This window comes from Pezoporus wallicus, unplaced genomic scaffold, assembly GCF_028554395.1.
Source record: "Pezoporus wallicus isolate ANWC-B61680 ecotype Strahan unplaced genomic scaffold, APGP_CSIRO_Pwel_v1 scaffold_7107, whole genome shotgun sequence".
Classification (NCBI taxonomy): domain Eukaryota; kingdom Metazoa; phylum Chordata; class Aves; order Psittaciformes; family Psittacidae; genus Pezoporus; species Pezoporus wallicus.
Window position 1 is genome coordinate 2,245,832 of NW_026642114.1, and position 15,772 is coordinate 2,261,603.

Sequence of the window (15,772 nt, forward strand, 5' to 3'; positions counted from 1 at the left end):
TCTTCCAAGAGATCTGGCAGGTTTGCTTTGCAGAATCACCCACATTATTCTGCCTGAGTCAAGCCCCTTCCTGACAAAGTCTTCAGTTCTTACTGAAAGAGGAGCTTCCTCAATAGATCCTTGTGCTCTGCTTGGCCAGACAATGGTTGTGTTGCAAAGCACAGAAAAGCAGGAAGAGAAAATCAGGTTTGAACTACAACAGATTCAATTACAAAGGTCACTGCTGGGGATAGGGTTGCTAGTAGTGAACACCTGAAGCACTACAGCCAGGCTGAAACCAAAATTTTAATTAATTAAAAGGGAAGAAAGAGATTCTAATGTGGTGACAAATGGACATTCCAGCATACTCTCCAGGAAATTCAGCTCAAGAAGCTCTCAGATGTAGCTACAACCAGGGACACTTAAGTACTGGCTTCCAGAAACCCACACAGGCATGTATGTAACCAGTTTCAAACTAACACTTCTTTTTGATATATTTTATCTTGGCACAAACTCTGAGACGCGTGTTTTGCTGCCAGTGAACAGAATACATGTACCAGCACAGATGAGCTGTTAGAGACAGGAAAGGAAAATTGATGCACTTGCAGGAAAACTAAGATGGCAGAACAGAATTACTTAAGGATGGATTTCCTCAGAATAGGAGGCTGGCACTTCTGCAAAAGGGAAGTAAGACATGATCAGACGTTTTCAGGACTCTACTTCCTATGTTTGTCTCTCTAGTAGAACAGTCTCTCATTTTCCTTTCAGGCATCACAGCATATAGGGGAAAAACCCTTTTGCAACACCAAACAACAAATCACTAATTCAATCACCAACACCATTTCTGGCAGCATGGCCTCTCTTAGCTCCATCTCAAGAGATCACAGCCAGGACTACAAACTGTAAAACAAAGACCATAAAAATGGCAAACTTCCCAGTTGGCTTTGCACAACACCAGATAGCTATTGTACATACTATAGTATTTTACATAATGAAAAAAATACTTACATGAAAAACAAAGAACAAAGCAAGAATGTGACAAATCTTCCTGCAGTAACCATACTAACCAGTACAAAAAGGTAGCTGGCAGGACATACCCACTTCCTACCAGCTCCACACACAGTTATTGCTGAAATGCTCCTGCCTTTAAACATGCATCTGTCACCATCATGAAGACATTACTCTTTCCACTTCCTAGCCTTCCCACAATCACATTAGAGCAAAGGATTATTTTGCCCACCTGGGGCTTGCAACTACCTGGAGATGCTGGACAGGCAAGCATTTCAATCTTCCTGCTTTAACAGAAAAGAGATGCCCCAAATCCTAACAAAGGCTAAGAATGGATCACTCTGTCACACAATAGGGTCTACAGAAGAGTGAAGGGACAAATGAAGCTGCCTTATAAATTCATGCACTAACAAGCTACTCCTTGGGCCACTAAGTGAGCCTCTCCACTGTCTCCTCCTCCAAGTTGTTGTGAGCCACATCTGTTCTTAAAGCTACAGGTTTTCCAGCTCTAACACACAGTCACAAGTTTAATTCTCAGTACACTGTTCATCACCTTCAAGAGGTGAAGAAGGCACTCCTTTCTCTCCAGTGCACAGTTGTTAAGAGTATCTCACTAAAAGACTATCAGAAAGAAATCAGAAATAGTTTCAGGATGGGGGAAAGAAAAATCATGCCTTGGAGGGGGGGAGGAACGGGGGGATGTTTAAGCAATTAACTTAAAGAGGTACTAATTTCAGATTTTTCACATCAAAACAAGAACAGTTCTAGGGGAAATACGTAAAAACATTCTCCTGGTCTAGTCCCCATATGATGAGAGGTGTAACATTACAGTACCTAAGCAACCATCAGCACATCAGTGCACACAGAGGGCATCAGACCTCCCCTCTTATCTCTGCTAGAACTAAATCAATCATGACACAATGCCAGGATAACTTCTAAACGTTTACTATCACCATCACAAAAAGAAACTGCCCCTCACCTTCCTTCACTAGTTCTTCCTTCCCCCACTCAGCACCTGCAGGACATGCAGGACCACAAATATCTCCCATTACCAGATTTCCCAGCAGAAACTCCCTGATTTCATAGGCATGACTGCCTTACGGTACTCGTAAAAGGTCTCAGAAAGCTTGAGTTTCTCCATCTCCCCTTTCGAAACACTGGTAATTATAAGCAGGCCTCAGGAGACAAGCTATAGGAAGTAAATCTTTGCATTTCAAAAGCACAGTTAGGGCACATCTTCTACCTCCAAAAGCGCTTACACTAATAACCATATCCCAAACACCCTTCATATTTCCAAGGTTTTCCTTCTGCCCTCAGGGCATAACATCAACTAGCAGAGCCGGTGTGCTACATGCTCGGTACCAGCAGAGCTCTCTGCACACTGGGCTGGTACCACAGCAAAGTTAAGGTCATTCCACAGCCCATCGGCAACGTGCAAAACCAGAGGAACAGAAAAGAAAATAGAAAGATTAAAAGCCCCAAACCCGCAGATAACAATGGAAGCTGCTTAAAGCACTGCCAAGACTCGGAGCACACCTGAGACCGTAAGTCAGCTACCTTCTACACTAACATCCTGGAAACAAGCGCTGAAGAGTTATGCGGTGGTACCCGCAGCCAGCAATCAGACCCACGCCCCCCCGACACCTCCCCCAAGCCCCAGCCCTGAGGACGGCCCGCGGGGCGCTGCGCCCCTCCCCAAGCCGCACGGCCCTGCGAAAGCGCTCCGGACACAACCTCCTCCCAGTAGGAGCACCGCGCCGGCAGGACGCCGGTGCCGCCTCATCGAGCACTTCCCCCGGGGCTCGGTACAAACGCGCATTCCCCCCGTGAGGCTCTTTCAAACGGCTTTACGGGACTGAGGGAAATATTTGCGAAGGGAAGTAAAAATGGAGTGCCTGCCAAGTTAAATAGCAACCCCTGTCCCCCAAGAAGTGGGGCTTTGTGGCAGGGGGTGTTCACCTTCACGAGTTTTACCCTGGGAAGCATGAGCTGCAGCTCACCAGCAAGGGGGGAGCCGAGAAGGGGCCTGGCTGGAGGGGGGTCCTCCCAGTCCCAGCCTGTACTGCAGAGGGTCGGAACTGGGCAAAAGGCTGGGGTTTACACCCTCGCTTTCTCTGTTTCCCTGGTCAGACACAGCTCGTGACGGCTGGTGAGTCAGAGGAGCGCAGGAACACGTCACCACTGAACAAACTCCAGTAACCTCTCAGGAGCTGCATCTCACCGTGTAAATGGGGAAGTTTTCCCAAAGTCAGAGCTGAGCCACTAATTTCCAAGTGCGTGTCTTCCCTTCCCTGCATGACTTAAGGGCTGCCCTGTGCACAATATGTACCCAGGTGCACCTGGAGCCGTTGTCCCAAACTAAAGGGCAAAGCTACAATGCAGTATCAAAACATTTCTATCAGACCCATTAATAAAACAAATTTGTTTTGACCAACAGACACCCGAGACAGACTCTTTTTCGATGTGTGACTGCTGGAACTAGTCTATATTAAATATTCTATGGGGACTCTGAGCAGAGCCACCGAATGAAAAAGTCTGATCTAGTTTGCAGTGTGTGTTTCACACTATTATCCCATCACCCATCTTTCTCCGGCTTGATCCTGCTTAATATTAAAGCTGTTAAAAAAAAAAAAACAACAAAAAATCTTATGATTGCTGAAACGTGACCAGCTGCATGATGATTGCACCAGGAATTTTCACGTAACTTTGCCCCTGTTCTGAAGATGTTGATTTGAACAGAATACTGCTAAAAGATACTCTCAGATCAAGCTATACATGATCGCTGGTGCCTGCATGCTGAAAATGGTGTGCTGTTTACACTGAATTGTGTTGTGGTGCCACCATTGGCTCTGTGAGGAAGTGAAAAAGAAAAAAAACAACAAAAACAACCCCCCAAAAACAACACATCCAGAAGTTTCCTAAACTTCAACAAATTGTTGAAGAAACTATTTCATCAAATTAGTAAAATCCTAACTCTGGATGGTAAGATACATTTAATAAAATACATAAGATACATTTAATAGAAAGTAAAACGTATGTAACCTTCAGAGTTAGTCAGTTTGCTTTTCTTTTTACCTTTCTTTCCATCCTTTACACAGGAAACTGGAAGAAGGCATTGCTGCCTCTGCTACCTGCCACTCACACCCATCATCTGCTGTGTCTTCACCAGTCCAAATTGCTGCACTGTTTCATCAGCTACATCATTTACTCTGCTTGTCACTACAGTGATTGCAATCTTGATTTTTTAGTGTTGTACTGTTAATCTTATGGGTTGCATCGCCCAGTGATTGCCTAACCACAACCGTTCCTAAGGACTCCTGGCTGAATCAGCATGTGGTCTTTCCCATTTGTTGACATGGGAACCCAGGCACCCCAACTTTTTGCTTCAGCTTCACTTGCTCTCACCTACCCACAGTGCCAGGCAACTTGATTTCTGCAGCACTGCTTATTTCCCTGATTCCTTCCTTCCTCCCTTCCTTTCTTCCTTCCTCCCTCCCTCCCTTCCTTCCTGCCTCCCTCCCTCCCTTCCTTCCCTCCTTCCTTCCTTCCTTCCCTCCCTCCCTCCCTTCCTTTCCCTCCTTCCTTCCTCCCTGTCTTTCTCTATTCCACTACCCCTCCCCAAGTAGTCTGTGCAATTTACAGCTCTTATGTGCACATTATGTACCATCACTTTGGTGATTGTAGACATTCTTGATGCACCTGAGCCTGCCTATCAGCTCAGGGGAAGCATAAAGAAAACCCTTTGCTGTTCATGCTTTTGTGATGCCCAGGGTGGACAGATATATCCCCACTACTACTGGGGGGTGGGGGGGTGTGTGCAGCCGAGAGAGGCACTGGGGAGGCAGCCGCATGGCCTGTACCGGCCTGTGTTACGGAGAGGCGGGGATGGCAAGGGAAGCGAGACGGAGAGTTGAGGCTTTCACAACCCTACTAGAAAATCTGTGCCTGGTCTTGTTCTCTCCTGTCATTTTTTGCACTGCTGCAAAATAGATGTGATTATCTCTGCCTACTCTTAATTCTTAGTAACTCTAATTTATTTTCTATTTTAAGAGTTTTGCTGTCAGTCAGTCAGGGAATAAGTAGCTGTGGCTGTTCCTGATGCTGGCATTTATTGACCAGAATGGTTAATTCCTTTAAAACTTCTTTGTGGGCTTTAAATTCAGTCACACAAGAGCCTTAATACTTTCACGTGTGTCTGTAAAGTGGGATGTATCCTATAATAAGCTGTATAAAAGTTATTTATTGTTTATAATTTCCCAATATGTACGCGCAATAGCAACATCCTGATGTATAAATGAAATAGCTCCCTCACGTGGTTAAAAACATTATTACATGTTTCACTTAATGTTTCCTTAACCGGAAACAATAGAACTACAGTAATGTCAGATCTGTAATGTTAAGCCGGTTATAAATGAAGCAGTAAAATGAGCTTCAATTTCTGCATAACCAGAAAAAATGGTGTGGATGTACGACTGAAGCCAAAGCTCAGTTAGGCAAGTGCTGCAGTTAAATATATATATATAATTTTATATATATATACACACATATAATTTCACATATATATAGAATTAAGAAACTGTAGAGGGATTCAGCCTGATCTGGTAATGAATGATTGAATTTTGGCAGGAAAACCGAAAACTAGCTCCAGCAGATATCAGCAGATATTGTTGAGGATGCCTGAAATGTTTACACATCATAAAGATTGCTTTTTAAAATCTCCAGTTCAAATTTTCACAGTTCCTGCTACCAGCATGTTAATATTTTGTATGTATTTGCCCTTGCTCCTCTTTACTTTGTCTGATTTTCAAAATATTTGGTGAAACAGATTCAGCAAATTTCGGAGGAAAGACAGAGGCAGCAGGAATTAAAACTCCAGCGAGCAATTCCCCACTTCGAGTTACTTTCCAAGCAATCAAGTTTTGCAGGAAGATGAAGCAGTTGGAAAGAAATCTCTCCCGGCAGAGGGCAGCGGTATCCCTCCTCAAACATCGCATCACTTTTTGCCACAGAACTAAAATAATCATTGACAGACCAGGAGGTGCAACAGCCAACTTAATTGTGGTGATTCCATTGCTGAAAAGGGAAACTTGCATTATTTTTTGAGGAATAAATAACTTTTCCTTTCCCTAACACTCTGAAGTAATGGAATGAATCTTGCAGCTGGGCTGGTGTGATTGTTGGGGTTTTATTTAACTTGAGGAAGTTATTTCTTCAGTATATTTAAAAAGAAGTAGATCCTTCTAATCTGTAAACATCAAATCATGAAAGATTGAATCTGTATAGGTATAACTATTGCCTAGCCCTGCTAATCTGAACTGTGTTTCCTGTCTTTTCCTGCTCTTCTTCACCCTCTGCAACATCCCAGCTTTCTCTCTCTGTTAGGCTCAGAAACAATTTCACCTGGGTCCCAACCACATTATATATCATCATCATTACTTGGTGACACTACCTCAAACCAATCTTAGATTTATTTTGCAGCATATTCTGCTGCTTATTAAAATTGCATGAAAATATTGACCTGGTCTCTGAAGTTATTTCAGCAGGAATGTACAGCATTAAATGGGCAGGCAGCCCTGGAAGAGTGACTTCAGAGAGATAGTTCCAGAACAAACAGGTCTAGTTACTCATATTGACTCTCCCACATATAAGGGCTTTCTAAATATTTTTGTGGAAACTCAGCACTGGACTTGGCCAGCATCTCCTTCCTGTTCTTACAGTAGCAACTGTACATGTTCCTTGTGACTCCACAGATTGCCAGCTGGGCTACGCAGGTGGGACCCTTCTGTGTGGAGGTAAGACACAGCAGGTGGAAAAGGAGACATTTTACACCTAGTTTTATGACAACTCACTACTCTGTAGTAGTAATCTCTTCCTCTTCATATTTCATAAAAATGTGCATTTTTTCTCTCCCCCCCTAAGTAAATACAAAATAGTTTGCTATTGTTCTCTCAACAGCTACTAAGGTGCTTAGGTGGAGAAAACTCTGCAAGCAAGTGTTTTCTACCATTCTGTTGACAGCACTACCTGATGATGGACATGGAAGAGAATTAGTGCTTATGGAATGACTGGTCCAGGGTGATTTCCAAAACAGTTGCTTGCAGTTTACAGATGTACAGTCCTACTTTGCAAAGGGCTTATGGGGACTAATAACTTTCTATGTGCAGTAATCAACTTTTTCACTTTTCTAATGTGGGAGACTTCTACAGCTTTCTCCACTCCCCACTTGTAGAAACAGAAGCATGTTCTTAAGGCAGGGATTTCATACACATGCTGTAATATATATATATTTGTAATCTTTTAGACTGTCTTCAAAATAACATTATGAGGCTGCGGGAAAACAATTGGATTTGAAAGGCGTGTGGCAAAAAAGCAACATTGAGGTGCTATGTTGAGAACAGATCAGCCTCTTTCAGGGAGTATGAGACCCTTAGGGCCATCAAGGAGAGATCTTACAGAGAAATATCACATAGGTAGCGAATGTGCTTGCAAAAGACATAGTGAGCACCATGGAGAAATCTAGAGTATCAAAATGACAGCCAGAATCATAATGCCAGAAGTGTTTGATCATTGTAATGAAAAATCCCCAAAAATATGAAGACATGGGGAAAAATAATCCTCATCAAAGCCAGGATGTATTTCTCAGAGGAGAAAAAATATCTTCATAAAGCCATGGAAGATTGACTCTCCATTGTAGATTAAGAAAGAAAAACACGTTTTCAGCTTTCAGTGTTGGACATTTCCGCTTTTCCACCTTTTTTTAATCTCTGTGAAGATAGATGCCATCTTCCGAAAGTTAGTCCCAAGCAGGAGACATTTCTAAATCTGCCCAGCCAGCTTTTTGGCTGTTTCCATGGCAATGAGGCAGTGTGTCCTGCTGCTCTCCCTTCTGCAAGAGCCTTTTCCAAGCTTGATATGGACTGACAATGCCATGCCTTTGTAGCTCCCCTGCGAAAAACTTCCCTCTTCTCTGTTAAGGCCATTCCCATCTGTTCCTTTCTGCCTCTCCCTGATTTTGGAAACACCTAGCCAGAGAGGGAATCCATCCATGTGTTCACTTCTTTGCCACTATGATTCAGGGCAAGGAGAGACCGTTGCTGGTTATACAAGCTGAGGGACTGGAGAGGGCAGGGGCTTCCAGCCTTCCTGTCTTGGAAAGAAGTTTTGGGTAACGGTGAAGGGAGAACACTGTAGGGGCCAGGAGCATGAACTAAGCAGAAAAAAAGAAAATCGAGATTTCTGTCTAGTCTCTCAAAAGATTCAGACTGAAACTTGGCACCTCTGGCCATAGCAACAAGTAGAACAGTAAAGAATGTACAGACTTGGTACAATGCAGTGCTTATTAAAAGACATGACAAGTGTGAAGGAACACTTCCAAAACCCCAAATTCAGATAGATCTTTGTCACAGCCGAGTCTCTGGCAGCTTTCAAGAGCATTTCACTGAAAGTGAAAAAAAAAACCCCAAAACCTCAAAGAGTTACAAAGCCAAAAGAGGAGTTTTGCTATCAGCTGAGGACTGGCAAAAATGGGATGTTATAATGGAACTACACTGGGAGGTGAAGCAATCTGCAGGGTTTGCTGCAGTTGACCTGTATTGCACAGAGTTGATGTGGTCATAAAAACATCTTTGTGCTTAGCACTATTCCGTTACTGGCCTAGTGCCTTGAGGCTTACATGCTTTGGAAATATGGATGAGGAGATGAAAACTTGAGCTTGTTTAAAGGATTTAAATCTGAAGATGGCAGGCCCAGGGGAGGGATTCTGAGTTCAGGCATGTAGGTCATGCAAGAGAGGTCTTGTCTTCACTAGCAAGTTAGTATGAAATATAGTAAAAGTGTTCCTGTTAGTGCAACCCTTGCCCACACAAAAAAATTCCCTCATTGCATAAAGTGGCTGCAGAAACATGAATTGACAAAACAACCAGAGAACAGGGTAAGCCCTGAGTGAATTCCCTTCATCCTTTACGACTGCCATTTCTCTACAGTAGGGACCCACAAGAGTACCATTGAAGCAAACAGCAGCGGTCACTCACCAGGTTTTTTCCACTTGTGCTTTCCTGACCGACTGCTTATTGCTTCCTATTTGTGAGCTAATTTTCACAGTTGCAAAAGGCTTCCAGTGTCCACAGCAACAATCGCCCACCTTCAGCGCATAAGTCTTTGGTTTTTTGAAATTGCATCTCATAAGACCTCATTTTACTGTTCCCTGCTGATCAGACACCAAGTTATGGGAGAATCACTGGTGTGATGCTACTGTAGTCTGTGATTTTAGGAGAAAGGATCCAGGCTGAAAGATTTCTGGTGGCATTCCAAGTAAGCTGTCATGAGAAGAGAATCCAACACACAAGACCTCAGTGCTAAGGGAAAATCAGCGGGTTTCTTCTACTCAGAGGAAAGGTGTAGAACTATAAATGCTAACTCAGTAACTCCCCAGGAATGAGCATGTGCCATGCTGAGACTGAATGCATCATTAGCAAATCCCTGAGGCTGGATCTCTATTTCAGACTGCACAGTATAACAGTTCCAGGGAACATACAAACAGAGGATGCTGGTGATTTCACAGTTCCTGCTTCCCTGTGAGGCAGAAAATAGAAGTGCTCTAAAGCTCTTTCCTGGGACCACAGAAGTAATGTTTTTCAGGGCCATCAAAAGCAGACAAAGATAGGTGTGTTCTCTGCAAACTGGGAGAAAGGGAAACAGATTAATCTGCTGCCATGGCTGCTAAAGGAGACTCTCGGATAATCAGGCAAGTTTTGTGGAATGAAGCTATAGGACTGCTCCCTTGCAGAAGAAATGTTAGGGAGGGATGTGGTGTTGGTTCAGGTAGACGGAAATCTCAGAAGCACATACAATCCACAGTGGACTCATGCCTTATCAGTGCCTTCCCTAGCAGCACAGGTTAGTAATGTGTCTAGTATGTCTGCCCTTTATCACAAGCAACCCATGGGAAAAACTTCCAAGACTGATGACTCAAGGTAATTTTGTAGTGTGACTGCATCCTAAGAAAGAGTAGACAAAAAGGGAAAGGCAGACAGCCAGGCGGTCTCTAGCACACTGAGGTCAAATTCCCCTTTCTGTCACTCTGGGATATGAGAAAGTTGAAGACGACACAGAGGTAACAGACATACTCCTGTGTCTGCTGACACAGACAAGGCACCAGGCAGACTTAAACACACGCTCGTGTGAGCACAACGATATAATCTCTGACTATCAGAAAGAAGATGCCTGGGTTTCACTCCTAAATGTCTCAACTTCTCTGCATAGTTTGGATTGCACAGTAAATGCCTCAGCTGTATGAAATGTGCTGTTGGCTCTGGGGACATATTATTTCAGGTTGGCTGCAGCTGGGAGTATGTAGTATGACTTCAGGCCTCATTAGATGAACACTAGACAAGTTTTCTGCACAAAGATAAGGGGAAGAAAGATTTTATTAAGAAAACAAGGCTTATACAGTTGTCCTATGTGTGCAGGGAAGGGATTGTCTGTCTTCCCTAGCTGTCTTTTACCTCCCAATAACTTCAGAACCTGTTGGCCTATTTTATGCAAATCAGATGGAGAGACAGACATTCCAGAAATATTCAGTTCCTATGACTTTTGTAACCAATTCAGCCTAGTTAGAGGACAGTCTTAGTTTATGCTCCAAATGGTGCATAAACCTGCAGGTGAACTCACTTTTTGCTAGAATAAGAATTTTAGTTTACAGGGATCACTGCAGCCCATCTAGTCCAGTCTCCTGCTCAAAGCACAGACAGCTTCAAAGTTAAATGAAGCTGCTCAGAGCCTCATTTTTAAAACCTCCAACTCTGGACCTCAACTTCACAGAAGAAATGTATCAAGTGCAACACCTTTGGCTCTGCCATTTCCCTCTCTTTTAAAGAGGGCTTAGAAGTAGCAGCTGATAGTAAAGCCTGCAAGAATCCCTGCACCAAGCAGCCCATAGGACTCCACTTAGGTTAAATACATGTAACCAGCAGCTAGTTACCTTATTTTGGCATTCTGTCTTAGTTAATGAGTACAAGTACAAAGGTCAGGCTCAGAGACACAAGGCTTTGTATGTCTCATTGTCTGATTTACTAGAAGCTACAAGGGAAGGAGCGCTGCTCTGTATGAGTGGGAACTACAGGCTACATATCCAGCCTGACAAGCTAATGAGAACAAGTCATTCATTAACAGAAGACTTGCTGCTAGGCAAACACACACAGCTGGTACAGGAGAAGAATTTGGATGTGAAATGAGACGGTATAGCTGTTTTTTTATAAGACATTTCCTACTTCAGCAAATTTACAGTCTAAATAAAGACGACACAAAACACATTAAGAGCCTGATCAGGGGAAGACGTCGGCTTATATGTTTTCTGAAAGGTTTGGTAATGAGCAGAGAGGCTGAATTTGCAAAGAGAACAGAAATATTTGCATGTTTAACAGAAGGAACAAGTTAAAAATTTAAGCGAGATTTGATTACAAATGTATATGCTGCTCTCTTGGGTACCAGTCTTTTCTGTGCGCATACACATACATGTGTGTTCACAGAAACATCGTACAAAACCCTGATGCTTTCTCCCCTGCTTCAGTTGAACAATTACACTTTTATTTAAAGCAGTTTCATGCTACTGAAATTATTTTTTTTTTTAAGAAATAACATTAAAGCTGGAAGCTGAAAAGCATGGATATTTAATACCATATAACTGTGTAAGGAAAGAACACAATGTTATTTGAAAGACAAAGTAATCACTTATAATTCTTGCATAATTAAATAAAAAAGCCTGCTAAGAAAGAATCTCCAAACTTTGTAGAATAAAACAAGAACAATATTTTAGACCAAACTTTGACTTTTAAAAGTGATTAAATTATTTAGCACCGTTGCACAGAGTAATTACACCATTTGTGGCCAGAGCACACGGGCATTTACCAAAGTGGTTCAGATCAAGGCTGGATCCCTGCCGTCCTAAATATATAATACAGAACACCAATCCTGCAAGAAGTTGTACCCTCAAGCTTCCTTACAAGATCAAAGACAAAATTCAGAAGTGTGTACAATTCAAAGCAATACCAGGAGTGCAATCAAAGAGATACTAATTATTGGCAATAACAAGGGCAACTTTGGAAGGTACAGTTTTCAGTATGATTTTTAAAGGGGAAGTAAAGCTGCATGGAACTCACTGGCTGGCAAAGTATTCCAAGCATAAGTGACAGTGTGAGGAGGCAAGAAGACAGAGGTGGAGGAGGTACAAGGGGAAACTAGCACATGAAGCAAAGAGCATGGAGAGGAAGCACTGCCAAGTCCAGAGTCTTTTCAAACCTAAATGATTCTAATTCCAGCCTACTTCAGCTGCATGTCTTGGAAAATCAAGAATTTTTCTTTTTCTTTTTTTTTTTTCTTGGCTAATGAGCCTTTATTTTGTTTTGGACCATCATGGTGGTTATTCTAATTGAAGAACAGTAGAGTAATCATCAGAGGAATCTAAGGTAAGATGGGGTTGGTCTCAGAGGCATCGATGGAGGTACCACAGTATAGTGTTGTGCTCTGAAGCATTTGCTATCCCATATCTAAATGTCAGCTCTCTGGCTGCAAACCTCTCAGAGAGAGAAAACAGAAAACATGGGAAGAAAATCTTCCATCTGCAAACAAGAGAACTCCCTCACTGTCCAATGAGCTATTAAGATTTCAAATGAGGAACCAAAAAAATTAGGCTTCTAAACATGAATTGAGGCAACCCTGGAACTCTGGTGGCAAAACATTCCTACTGACCCACCTGCAGAAAAATGCCTAAAAGCCTGAATCATCACCAGCACTGTCAAGGGACCTTATATTACCTCAGCAAATGTACTTTATCAGTGATCACACTGTGCAAGCTGAGTACTAATTTACAATTCCCAGCAGATGCAGAGACTTGTCATCATTTTTGTTTGGTGGAGGCAACATTTTCCAAGGAAAAAGGCAAGGAAACAACATTCTTAGTGTTCATATTAGCATACCCTTCTACAACATTTTGTGCCTTAAAGAGATGCTTGGAATGAGCAGTGCAGCTGTAGTACTTACAGAAATATATCAGACAGGAAATAAATAACCAAAGAAGTCCTATAATCTGCTTATTCTATGTCTCCCCACCTCTGGCTTTACTCTGATAGAGGCTGTGAAAAGGTTATGGGTTATACCATGAAGGGTATAGTTCTGCAAAATTTCAGCACAGTTTATGGGCTGTTGTTTACATTTAGCAGATACATACACAAGGGCCGGCCATATAGCCATGATCCACAAGCATGGTTAGTTATATAATGTATCTAATAAAAAACCACAGGGCCAAATAAAAGAATGGGGATGGCCAAGATGCTGCAGTTGTCTCTACACATGGACACACCCAGGTCCTTTCCTTCCTCTGCACAGAGACCTTCATGTACTTGCTCTCCTGGTAGGTGTCAATGTTTAGACTAGTAGCTGGCAGTGTCAGAATAGTGGTTTGAATTAGGATAATGCTGAAGCAGCATCGAAGAAATTAATAAAAGGTTGGTTGATTTGAGGAAAGGGCTGAGTTGGGTGGTGGGATGCAGTGTTCGGGGGAGGGTATGTGTGTGAGGGGTTAATTTTAGCTATGGTGGAAGAAAGAACAGTTATTCTGAGAGGAAATATCATCTGTCAAGGGCTGCACGTGAACCCTTCTGTGCTGTTGGGCAAAATCTGTTAGAAAACCATACTTCTCCAGAAAACTTTTATGTTCATAGACTCTCATTGAACAGGCATGTCAGTACCCCAAGCTATCTTGCATGCACTGTACATAAATTCCAATTTAAATCATAGTCATGATTTCAAATAACTTGTAAGACAATACTGAAACACTACCTATTGTGCCATGAAAGATCTGTGCAGACGGTACATTTTAAGAGCTGTCAATCAGAGATTAAAGGGTGAGTGCTTGTACATGTTGCACCAAGAAACAACATTCTCCTTTGAAATGGCTCAGCACTTACAAGCTTTCAGTGTATAACGTGGAGTAACTAACCTTGTGTCACAAAGCCTTTATCAGCTGAGATTTTAAAATATTTTTTTTTCTTTCTGTTTTTTTTTGTTGTTGTTTTTTTTTGTTTTGTTTTGTTTTAATATCTTTTGCCAGAACCCTTCCATTTAGTCTAAGAGGTGGCTGCCTGGTTTTCAAGCAGGTGAAGTCCAGGGTGTTACAGGGATACTGAAGAGCAATGCCATGGCCATCTAGTGGACATTACACATGACCTTTGCAGGCATTCCAGCAGAGTTACAGCTGTCCTGAGCTTCACAACTTGTTCTGGTATTGCAATAAGAGAATAAAAATCATGCTGTGTTATGCACATGTATCCCTTATGCTTGAGAATTCACCAAATACCTCAATCAGTACTCTGTTGTTCAAGGCACTTAAATACCTCAACAAATACCATCCATGTCCTAAATACCAGCCAAATGTTCAACACAAATCTGTTTCTCTATGTAGCTTTGATACACAGAAGGTGTACGAGTTGGAAGAAGAGCAAAGATTACCCCTAGAATTAATTTTCAAGCAACTGGTGGAGTACTGCTAGTTCATTTTTCCTAAGCTACAAACAAAAACTCCCAGTTGATTCAACGCTTAGCTAGGTTTAGGAGTCTCCAATTTTTCCACAGGCTGCTTCTGGCACAGGGCCTGTATTTCAGGTGGATGACAGCAGCACGCTCATGACATATAATGCTGAGCATGTAAGTCTGCTCAGCCAGCAATCATTTGGTTGTGTGATTTTGGAAGCACACTGTGGATGTGGAGCAATGCACTGTCAGTGCTTAGAAGAAGCTTCAAGGAATGGATATATGGTGAATATTTAAAGTCAGTTCAAAAGCATTTCTAGAAATATCAATTTTCTTGTCAGGCACATCATTGTAACCTCAATGCTGCTTTTGTTCCTTGGTCCCTTTTATCCCTTACTTGAACAGCTCATGAGATGGCAGGTTGACTGGAAGCCCAAAATCACCAGGAGAACAGTAACTGTTACTGACATCTCATTAATGCATGGTGGCAGACCTCTTCAAAAGAAATTAATTTCTGAAAAACAACCTATTCCTGATCCTACACGAGGCTGATAGCATCACAGCTGATAATAATAGGTAGCATTGATACAGAGTTTACCTCTTCAAAGCACTGTGTAATCTTTTCACGATTAATAACCATGACACTCTGTGAAGTAAATACTTATTAGCTCCCACTTTAACAATACGGAATGCTGTGGCTCAGTGTCATCCATGACTCAGTAGCACAGAGTCATTTTAAGTTTGTGGAGTTTCTTGTTTATATCCCCACTGCTTTTCTAGCAGGCACTCTAGAAGACAGTCACCAACCAGATGCATACCCTGTTTATATGATACCATACAAACTATGTTGTTGGGAGGACCTAGCAGGGTACAGTCTGAGGGTATGGCTTGTTTAGCACACAACCAGCAATGGCTGAGCCACTAGTTTTGAAACTTTTTTTAATAGGATACAGCATGATCTTAAAATACTATGGTAACAAATGGTAACCATGCTGCAGCCCTCTTCCCCTTGTAAGAGGCCTTTTTAGAAAGCCCTTGCCTGACTCCATCCCCAATAAAGACATTTCTCTGTGCCAGACAAGCTCCATGCAGTCAGACATTAATGTAACTCACAGCAAGCTGCTATATGTGCACACGCTGCTGGTAGAGAGAAGGAAGAATTTCATGAGATCTGAGGAATAAGAATAGTGTTTGAACCCAATTCCCCTTAGTGCACTTACGTATAATAGTCTCTTGACACTGTATCTTCTTTTAAATTGCT

General features: G+C 42.3%; 1 long non-coding RNA gene across 1 annotated transcript; it reads left to right on the forward strand.

Annotated features, from left to right (window-relative positions):
- Nucleotides 1–4,849: 4,849 nt before the first annotated feature.
- LOC130608888 (uncharacterized) lies at nucleotides 4,850–14,291 on the forward strand. The gene is made up of 2 exons (XR_008974662.1): nucleotides 4,850–5,184; nucleotides 14,093–14,291. It is a non-coding gene; the product is annotated as an uncharacterized LOC130608888 (long non-coding RNA).
- Nucleotides 14,292–15,772: the final 1,481 nt, after the last annotated feature.